An 11,729-nucleotide genomic window follows, 5' to 3' on the forward strand; every position below is an offset into this window, starting at 1 on the left:
GGCAGTAGTGACGAACGTCTGCGGCTAGTTTCTTTGACATTTCGAAGCTTTTATTATTGATGAATTATGAGAGGAAGTGGTTATCAAAAAAACCCAAATTTATCCAACTGATCATACATGTTTTTGCTCAAAATTCATTCTACTATAGATACCTGATTCCCCCCCCCCCCCCCCCCCCCCCCCGCCCACAAAGGGCTAATAAGTGATAAAACTGGGACTGGAACGTAGGTTTTTAGACACACTGTTGCATGTTTTTCCTACTACTCTTTGTAGTTTTCATGTCATTAGAATGGTGCCACTATTTCCTTTTTTAAATAAGAGCCGTTGCCGTTTTTAAAAATGATTCTCTTACAGAATGTTTCCATGTTGCAGTGAGTAGGAATTAGAATAGAAAGATTTGCTGCTGCAAAGCGAAGTTGTTCTGTGTCTACAGCAGAAAGAAATGAAATCAAACATCAATGAATTTCAATGGCCAATTTAAATACTGTAATATATTTACATAATGTTTAATAACTTTAAGCTACTAATAGAAAAATATCATTTGGAGATTTGTATTTTGAATTTCAACTTCTCTAAAAGTTAAATTGACACAGAATAAGTAAATTTTCCTTAGAAGATAAAATTTATCGGATAGACAAAATGATATATTTTACAAAATATAATTTATTGATTGATCAAGTTACCTGGAATTTTTTCCTGAACATTCGTTTTTCATAAAGTTCTTGACAGTGAACTGGACACTTTATTAAGATAAACTGTATGTCATTTATTGTTTCATTGTTATTATCATTATTTTATTTTAGAGGAAGAGAGCACGAGCGGGGAAGATGGGCAGAAGGAGAGAGAGAGAGAGAGAGAGAATCTTAAGCAGGCCCCATACTCAGCATGGAGCCTGACACGGGATTCCATCTTACGATGATGAAGTCATGACCTGAGCTGAAATCAAGAGTCAGATGGACGTGCAACCGACTGAGCCACCCAGGCGCCCCTGTATGTTGTTCTTTTTTTAAAAAAACTGTGTCTTTCTGTTGGTTTGAGTGCTAAGGTGGGTCACTGCTTTATGCTATATTTCTGTCGATCAGGCAACTAAGGCGGATTTATTTTAAAATGTGATGTTTTAAAATGCTTGCAGTGCTTCCTTCTGTAGATGAGTATAACGAGCCTTACAACAGTCTGGAAACCGGCTAATATTACAGTGGTAGGTCTGAGCCTGCGTTGTGTAGATCCATGGCCGTAGTTCATCACTGGTATCCTCGTAGTTGTTTGGCAATCAGCTTCCTGGACAAAAAGCCTGGAATTGTAGCATATGCTGATTTCCATGGTATATACATACCCTCGACCGTGGCTAATTTCAAGATACCAACATGTTCCTGAATGAGGCGTCGCAAGGCAGTGTGTTCACCATTTTGCGTCATGTCTAAAGCATGAATCTGTATCTACAGTTTCTGATAAATATATGAGAAAGTACAGAGAAAAGAGAAGCAAGTAAGTCGAAGAACATGGAAAACAGTGAAACATATTAAAATGATTAGGAATCGATGCGTCTTTATTGCCTTCGTTTTCAATACAACTCATTTAACTGTGAATTTTTATAATTTAATATTAATAATGGTTTGGTTTAATAACTGGCTCCCTGCATTCCTGGATATTTACCAGTTCGCTCACGTGACTTTTCCAAGCTGGTACAAGCACACAACTAGATCACAAAAGAGTAAGATAAGTCGTTTTGGTTGGTTGAAAATGTTTCCAATGTGCCCCCCGCCTTTTTCTGTGGTATATGTGGTGTGTGTGTGTGTGTGTGTGTGTGTGTGTGTGTGCACGCTGTGTGTGTGGTAAGTACGTGTGTGTGGTGTGTGTACAAGTGATGGCATGAACTCCAAGCTTATAAATATTTAAATTGCATGCCATTGCACAAAGTTTCTGAAAAATAATTTAATGTTTTTTAACCCATGTACTCTTAAAGTAATAAATATACCCAACTTCATAGTCTTGTCTCCTGGCTTTCTGGAGAGTCTCAATCCTGTTTAGTCCAAATAAACATTTGCTATGATTCAACCCTAGATTTTTCATAGAAAACCTTTTATTACCTAAATATAATATTTATACCACAGAATTATTGCCACACTAGCATGTACAAGAGAACTCAGTTACGTTTCAGAGTAAATCTGCAACCAGACTGTCATTGTTTTAGTCACACATTAATGCCGTTTCATATCATGAGCTACATTATCTTTCCAGATTCTGTTTTGTTGTGACCGTTTTGTGCTGGGTGAAAACATTTACTACACGAGTTGATGTCTGATTTATGTGGTTAAACATTCATACTAGGTAAGCTGATCGTAGGGTAGGGGATGGGAGATACGCATTAGTATCAAAAAAGAAAAGACCTTTGGAGCGATGAAAAAACATCCTTAGAAGAATGAATTATAGCAACAAGGAAAGCCACTCGTCAGTAACACGTCTCAAATACAGATTACTAGAAAGGACTTTTTGCCAGGATGTAGAGATAGCGTTCGTATACAGCATCTACTATGCTTATATGTCGGTACTTCTAGGTAACTCTCTGTGCACAGTATTGGCACAGCTGAGGGTCACTGAGGAACTCTGTGTGCCTATACATTATGAATGTGGCCGCTGTTATAAGAGGCATGCAAAGAAGTCTTTGTCATCAGAGACGAGGTTGTCGAGTCGACAAATGTATCAAGCATCGTGTTGAGACTCTGGTAGCAGAATAATAAAGCTGTAAAACCTGCTGCAATCCTCCAACTCTAATTTCACTGTATTGATGTTGGGATGATGATTGCCATCTGGGGAGGCAGTCCTGATGTGCCAGATGGTACAATGAAACTCCATGGCCATGACTAGCATCACCGAAAAGCAGATTGGCAGCCCTCCTGGGATCTGATAGGTGTCCGGAAGGCCTGGAAACCCCAACAGCTGCTCTCTGGTCTGCCATCCTGCTTAAATTCGGAACATTAGAGGTCTATTACTTCGTGCCTTCAAAGACTGCCTGGATAAAGAGGTAACAGTGGGAGGAAGGGTGGGAAAGAAAAGGACAAAACTGCCTTGCGTATTCTCAACTAAGAGCAGAGTCGAACTTTCCCTCCAAACCAGATAGTTGGATGAAACGGTGCCAAGCGCAACTCTCAACCCACGTGGGATGCTGGATAGAGACCCGATGAATGGTCCAGAATGGACAATGCATTTTAAGCGGCCCCAGGGATAGGCCATGACCATAAAGAGAAGGAAGAAGGACTAGCAGTAGAAACTTTGACAAGGGCTGCTTCTCTATGTAGGACTTGATGAGTTTGACCTCTCTAGAGAAAGGTTATAGTAATTTGTTTAGGAGACCTGTCTTTTCACATCTCCCAAACTATTCAGATTGCAAAACACATGTTAGAAACTTCTTGACCACAGGATCAAAGCAACACAGGCCGTGCACCCTTTCGCTTAAAATTATGAAACGTCATGGGTGATTTCCACGCGTTCTAGAAAAGAGGGATAAAAAAATAAAAATAAAGAGAAAAATTACACCGAGCAGCCACTAGGTGGCGAGTGTGCTATGTAGTGTCCAGGTCACCTCGTTAAGGTGTAGCGGTTTCATCTGTACCGAGGGATGGTGTCCGATTATTTCGTGGCCAGATAGATGTTTGAAATAGACTTTAGAAGCCAGAGTAAAATTTCCAACGACTGGAGAGTCACTCGTGAATTAGATGTTTCCCCCCAAAAGAAAGCGGCACGAAGAGCTACTTACTAGATCGCATGTGTCTTTATACCACCGGTCACTGCTACATTGCTTTTCATCTGAATTCTCTGTTCTGGTTACTGTTTTAAGTCTATGAAATCTGGAGGTAAAAGCCCCTTCTTGGGCCACAGTTTCTCTCCTGTAGTTTTCCTGTGTATTACGCACTGCTAATCAACCAAATAGACCTGAGATTTTTGCCCTTTTCAAGTCTTTGTTCTCTCTCGACAGTCCTCTTATGTGAAGCACCACATTTTAAGCACTACACGCTGAGGGGTAATAATGGCAGGGTTGGAAGATAAGATCAGCTGACATGGCCAAGTGCACAGCCAAAGTTACTCTATGATGAAGCTTCTCCCTTAGAAAACCTCTCATTTATGAACCTTTTTGGGGGGATGGGGGGTAATTAATTTGAGGAACCGATTAGGCAAATTTTAACAGTGATCCTTAGACTTTCCAAAGTACATTTTCTTCCAATTGGACCTAACAAGAAGTATTTTCTTTCTGTCTCACAATGAACTCTAATGAATCTTATATCCTTTATTTTTCTTTTTTGATTTATTATTATTCCATAACAGAACAAGGAGAAAAACAATACAATCCTTATCTAATAGTGCTGAAATATCGTTTCTGATCTGTCAATTACCATATTAATCTTGAATTAAGTGGTTTATACCCTTTCTAAAGTTCACTAAGATTTTGCACATGGTGATTTCTGATGACTTTCATGTGTTGCAAAATATTACAGAAGAGTCAAAACGTAAGGACAAAGTTCATTTGGAAAATCAATGTACAAAACACCCACAATCGGACATGGGTCAATTATTAAATTCAAATTATGTCCACATAAATTTCGCAAACAATGAATAGATATAAAAGAGAATTTTTAGTCTTAAATCTGTTCCCCTGAATCGCCACTTCTTCCTCGTAAGTGCTCTGAAATACTGGCCTTTCCTCCTTTGACAACACCTTCAATTTCACAAGGATCTTGACAGATTCTGTCAATTAGAAAGCAATGTGATAATCCACATTAACTTATTAATAACTCATAAACTCCTATTTTATCCTCAGGAGGATTGCCTTAGGGATAAAGAAATAGCCCAAATAAGGGATTTTCAGGGAGAGTATCTCAGGCAACAGAGTATTTTTCCACATCCCAGTATCATTCATGGTGGTAGGCCAGCCAGCCAAGACGTACTCTCCGAATGTTCTTCTTAACAGGAGGCTTAGACCAGTGTGCAGAGAGAAAGTCAGCCAGTCAGAACCGCAGCTCTATCACTTGGTCGAGTGGTTGTGCACATGGCCCTTAACCTCTCTGACCTCTGCTTCCTACTCTATTAAAAGATAGATGGCGCTGGTGAGGGAGTAACTAATGCATAGGATTGGTGGGGGGTTAAACGAGGCAACACCTCCATTTAATGCAACAGAGTAGGTTCTGAAGCAATAGTTGAATTATTAGTTGCGTTATTTTGCTACTATGATGGATCAAATAAATTTCCAAGAGGCAGGCTTATCACCTTGTAATTGAAGCTCACTAATTGTTTTCAAGGGAAATAAATTTAAAACACTTTTACGGGTCTCCTGGGCGGCTCAGTTGGTTGAGCGTCCGACTCTTGATTTTGGCTTAGGTCATAATCCCAGGGTTGTGGGACCGAGCCCTGTGAAGGGATCTGCTCCATGCTAAAGATTCATTCTCCCTCTCCCTTTGCCCCTCCCCCACTCATGGGCACGCACTCTCTCAAAAGAAAATAATAGATATTGCGAAAACATAATCATTTAACAAATAGGATTTATTAGAGGGTAAACACACATCCAGAAACACATTCTAGAAACAAAGAATTATAGCCAACAAAATCATCATTAAATTCATTACCTAATATAAGTGCATTTAGTGATTATAGATTTTATAATGCTTGAGATTTATTCAGATTTGCCTTTCTAGGAACATAAAAGAGAATTTTTTCTCTTGAAATCTAGCAACAGCCTACTAAATGAATGGTCCTTAAAAATGAAGCAAAATGTCATATTTTGTTCTAAAAATTCGTTCAATGGTATTTTCATATTTTAATAATATTTTACGTAAAAAATCACAAATTATTATGGAAATGTTAAAAAAACATGTAGTCATAGAAGTTACGGGTCACTAAACGGTACACCTGAAACTAATAATATACTGTATGTTAACTAACTGGAATTTAAATAAAAACTTTTAAAAGACCTATGTAGTTCAAATATCCTTAAAATATTAACTTGGTTTATTGAACTTTATATTTTTATTAAAGTTTTTTTTTTTTACTGAAACATTTATGATTGTTATGCTGAAATTTTATCTGGTAGACATGTTGAGAATTAAAAATAAAAAACTTTGATTTGTATATCTCATCCCTTGGCTTCTGTATCTACTCCACTTTTCTAGGACCTGTTTAAACATTTGCTTACCTTTATGTTTCCCCCTAGTGATATCAATATTATATGTCATGTGATGCCCATGATTAATTACATGCATCACTGTAATCTAGATGTATATCCATTTGGCCATAGCAAAATGGAAACCATATGGAATGCCAATATCCACAATAAAATACCTAAAACATTTATAGACATGCACCCAAATACACACGTGGTTAGTGCAGTGGGAAGTGATATGATATGATTCTTGGGCAGTGCTATCTGGCCCATATAGATAGAGAAGAAGCAAACATCAGTATGCTAAGAGAAAAGAGTGAAGGGAAGACAATGGGCCAAGACAAAAAAGCTTCCATTTCTGATAGCTTTTAGAATCTTATTTCCAGGCTTCCTGAAACTGGCTATATTTCCCTTCACCTTACATTTCATGAATACTCAATATATCCCAATAGTATATTTGTCTGTTTTTGTATATGTATACAAGCAAGCCATACTTCTTAGGAATATTTTGTGACATTAGAAATACATAGTATCTCTAAAATAAACAATTATAAATGTGTATTTCACTAAGCTCATGGTACGCCAGGACCCCTTAAAAATGATGTCACCATGTGACTAAAGTACCGAAAATAAATTTTCTTAGGCGCCACAATTATATAGATACAACTCCCCTTTTTCCCCTATGTAATTATATACTTTAGTAGTACAAATCATTGCTGAAAGAATTATTTGATGAATAAAAATCAAGCTAGTCCAAAGCTATTAGTTGTTTCAGATCTTCCTGTAGAATTAGGTAGTTATTTTTTCATCAACATATATTAGCTTTTACTAAATCCATATCAGAATAAATAAAGATTTATGGAAAGCTGATGCTTACTGTAACTTCTTAATTGAAGGATGATTTTACTGGTCACACTGAACATTGAAATTCATGCAAAAAAATTGTTATAGGTAAAGGGTAAAAATCAGAACTATGATTAAATAATAATTTTTTACATGATTCCTGAAAAGGAAGAGGAATGGATTCATTTTCACCCAGGGAATGCAGCCAATGTTTTTGGAATCAAATAGTTTTTGTAACAAAACAGGGGAAAGAAACACCAACAAAATCTTCGATATATTAAAGATAGGAACAATTTGTAGATCATGAGAACGTAATGTACCTAAGAACTCAGTAATAATATGTTCATTTTTTTTGTTTTTCAAATTTTCCCAAACTAGGTTTGGAAATTTTTCAAGTTAATTTCATGTTTTTAAATTGTTGGAGTAAACATTGGAGCATTTACTTATCAAATTACTTACAGAGATGATTTTCTTCTATGGTTAAACTGTGACTTTGGGTCTGTTAGCCACCTGAATGTCTTCTTTGGAAAAATGTCTATTCGTCTCTTCTGCCTATTTTTAAACAGTATTATTTGTGTTTTGGGGGTTGAGTTTTATAAATTCTTTATATATTTTGGCTACTAATCCTTTATCAGATATGTCATTTGCGAATATCTTCTCCCATTCTGAAGATGGCCTTTTAGTTTTATTGATTGTTTTCTTCTCAGAGTCACTCATAATCAGGGAAGAAAACAGGATGGAGGGCCGCAAAAAGTTAAAGAGAACTACCTTTCCATCCAGTAATTGCACTACTAGGTATTTACCCACAGGATACAAAAATGCGGATTCGAAGGCATACATGCACCCTGGTGTTTATAGCAGCCTTATCAACAATAGCCAAATTATGGAAAGAGCCCAAATGTCCGTGACTGATGAATGGATAAAGAAGATGTGGTATACAAATACAATGGGATATTTCTCAGCCATAAAGAAAAATGAAATCTTGCATTTGCAAAAACATGGATGGGGCTGGACTGTATTGTGCTAAGTGAAATAAATCAGACAGAGAAAGACAAATACCATAAGAGTGAAATCATATGTGGAGTTTAAGAAACAAAACAGGTGAAAATAGTGGAAGAAAAAGAGAGAGGGGCAAACCATAAACAGACTCTTAACTATGGAGAACAAACTGAGGATTCCTGGAGGGGAGGGGTTAGGTGGGGGATGGGCCAAATGGGTGATGGGCATTAAAAAGGGCACTTGTGATGAGCACTGGGTGTTGCATGTAAGTGATGAACCACTAAATTCTACTCCTGAGACTAATATTACATTGAATGTTGATTAACTAGAATTTAAATAAAAACTTGCAAAAAGAAAAAAAAACAAGGAAAAAACCCAAACAACTCTGTGACTCTGGGGAAAAAATGCTGCTACACAAGTATCTCTGAACATTAAATAAGAAAATACATTCATGTGAAATGGTACAAAGGGTGGCTAAAGCCATACGAAGTTGCCATCTTTTGTAGGTAAAAATGGCAAGGTCATATTGTTCAACGTAAGAATCATTTATATATATATATAAATCATATATATATGATTTATCATATATATATGACATATATATATATGATTTATCATATATATGACTTATATATATATGATTTATCATATATATATGACTTATTATATATATATGATTTACCATATATATATGACTTATCATATATATATGATTTATCATCTTGTATGGATACAGACAAGATCTGGAAGTCAATTTGAAAAAAACAAACATAGATATGCTTCACATGTAGAAGCATCAATGATTTAGAAAACTATTTTCAGTATTTCTTTAACCTTATGGATATGTTATATATATCTCCTGTAAGTATATATTTGGGTGGCTCAGTTGGTTGAACTTCCGGCTTTGGCTCAGGTCATGATCTCTCAGTTCAACAGTTCGAGTCCCACGAGGGGCTCTCTGCTGTCATGGCAGAGCTCATGTTGGATCCTCTGTCCCCCTCTCTCTCTGCCCCTCTCCTGCTCACACTCTTTCTCTCAAAAATAAATAAAACATTTAAAAAATAACCTCTTTAAAATTTTTTTAATGTCTTTTTTTATTTTTGAGAGAGAGACACACACAAAGTGCCTGTGGGGGAGGGGTGGAGAAAGAGGGAGACACAGAATCTGAAGCAGCCTCCAGGTTCCAAGCTGTCAGCACAGAGGCCGACCAGGGGGGTGGGGCTCGAACTCACCAACCAGTAAGGTCATGACCTGAGCCGAAGTCAGGTGTTTAACCGACTGAGCCACCCAGGCACCCCTAAAAAAATGACTTCTAAAAAAGTATTTATTTTCGTTGAAATTTTTGATAACTTTTGCTCAATCATCATTCTAAAAGACTTCTTCCGGTTATTTGATAATCTGCTGTTATGAAACTGACTTAAAGTCTACGAGTCAGAATATGGTAACTTTGATATGTAATAGACTGTGTGCTTGTACAACATTATTTTTATGGAATCAAGATTATCTTATGAAGCACAAATTTAAAATCGCAGGTAGGAGATTCAGAAATTTGTTAATCTATATTTATTTAAACAAGTGCTGATTTATTTTTTAAGTTCTAGCAAACAAACCCCTTTAGAGGCTAAGGACATTTCATCAGTTTGTTATTACAGAGATGCTACATCTGGTATAAATGATTATTAGTGGTTGGCAGAAATGCATTATTAATTTGGTGGATCGTACTTCTCAATATTAATTATCCATGGCAGGGTTTTTCAGATCAGTTCTCATTAATCACCAGCCCTAGGCCAGTATGCTAATTTGAAGTCTACACAAGCATTAGTAAATATTTGTTCCTTGGCAATATAATGATAAAACTATGAACTAGTGTATATCATGTCCAAGGACTGTTGTTATAAAGGGCCATATATTGAATAACCCTGGCCAACTTGAAGTCTTTTTTTTTCCGTAGAGCCCATAATACCCTTAGTAGCTGGGAAATCACACATTAGATTATTAACCTGAACCAGAGCGGTCTCCTGAGTTTCTTGCTTGTATGTCGTCCTCCTTCTGGCTTACCGCTTTTATAGTCCAACAGTGTTATTCAGTTAATTCTCAAGGAATCAACAATTTGAAATATGCAATATGATGAACCATAAATGAGCCAGGGTCTCTGTTAAGGAAGAACCACTCTCTTAATTATAAAGATACGTACAGGTCTGTTATGAATGAAGACGTTAGATTCAGGTGTTGTTACTCAATGTCATTAAACTATTGAAACGACAAAATTACCAGGATCCAAATCCTTAATGCCACCAAGAACCAGTGCTCTTTAATCCCTAGAGTTGTCTCACAAATTAATAAAATTTCCTTGGGATTTGGTGATTTTTTTGACATGAAAGTCCTGTAGTGGAAACTGAGTGACATTTGTTTGGGTTGTTACAGAAAGGATTCTTTCCGTAGATGAGAAGTTGGACCAGTCCCTGAAATCTCTCAGATTCTGAGATTAATGAGTCCAGGGATTTGTGAAGACACTGTAATCAGTTTGCTGTGATCACAAATGTTATACAAGCAGAATTCCATCTCAGGCTCATAAAAGTTTTAGCTTCCTTGTAATGGAGATCTAGTTGATAGGATTAACTATACTCTGTGCAAAAAATGACAACTGACCTGAGGATAAGCTATTACAGACCAATGTCTCCTGCATTTCCTACACACAAATTAGAATACATTGTAACTTGCTATCCATGCTTATGACAAAAGGCATTGAAAACCGATATGGATCCCTTTTATAAGAGTACTCTTAATTTCAAATAGTATGTTTATTGAACTGTACCTCAATCTCATTTTATTGAACTGTACCTCCATCTTATCTTAAAACTTAAGAGTAAACATAGGCATGTTTAAGACCTTTTGTAGTTAGGAGTTAACACTCTGTAAGATAATCAGCCATCATAAATATTTAAGAGTACCAATGGAATTAGAATTATCGTCAGAATAAAATATTTCATCCTGTTTATTGTTACCACGCAAAGATTCTGGGTGGATTTTTCACTAAATTCAGAGGGGCCATTGAAGATAGTCTGCGACCACACACAGTCTATGTGACATGTGCCAAATTCACTTTTGGGGACCCTGGAGTCATTCTCTCCAGCAGTTAAAGTAGATATTCAGAAAACTGTCCACTTACCTGACCATCAGGAGAGTCATTTGATGTATTAAAGTACTACACAAAATCATTGTCGTTTGAAATATCAGCCCCAAATAATCAACCACAAAAGCACACGCTCTAAATTGGGAACAGTGTTTTGCCATTGAGGTGTTTTTCGGATGACAACATTTATACATAATGCATAGCTGGGGAGTAGTAGGAAGAGGAAATGAGTACACAGGGATTTTAAATTTAAAATTGATGAATGGTTCTAAACAATGAGGAGGAGACCAGTTAGCAGTGAGTAAATGGAGTTCACCTTTCTATAAACCACTTAAGGTCAAAAATCACATTGCTGCGGCCACAATTTGGCAACGTCCCTGTCGTGTAGATGTTTGTTTACTACGTAGGATGTTTGAGAGAGCAACTGTTTTATACCGCAAGAATGCCATTTTGTCTCCTAGAAAGGTTGGTTATTTAATCATTAAAGCAAGCTTATCCTGAAGGTTTTGAAAGTTCCATCTTCAAGGACCTATACTTGTGTATTAAGAGAATATGACTTATATGAGGATATTATTTCTAAAAATCATTTTCGGTGCCAGAGTTTAC

Source organism: Acinonyx jubatus, chromosome A2 (assembly GCF_027475565.1).
Source record: "Acinonyx jubatus isolate Ajub_Pintada_27869175 chromosome A2, VMU_Ajub_asm_v1.0, whole genome shotgun sequence".
In the NCBI taxonomy this organism is placed as follows: domain Eukaryota; kingdom Metazoa; phylum Chordata; class Mammalia; order Carnivora; family Felidae; genus Acinonyx; species Acinonyx jubatus.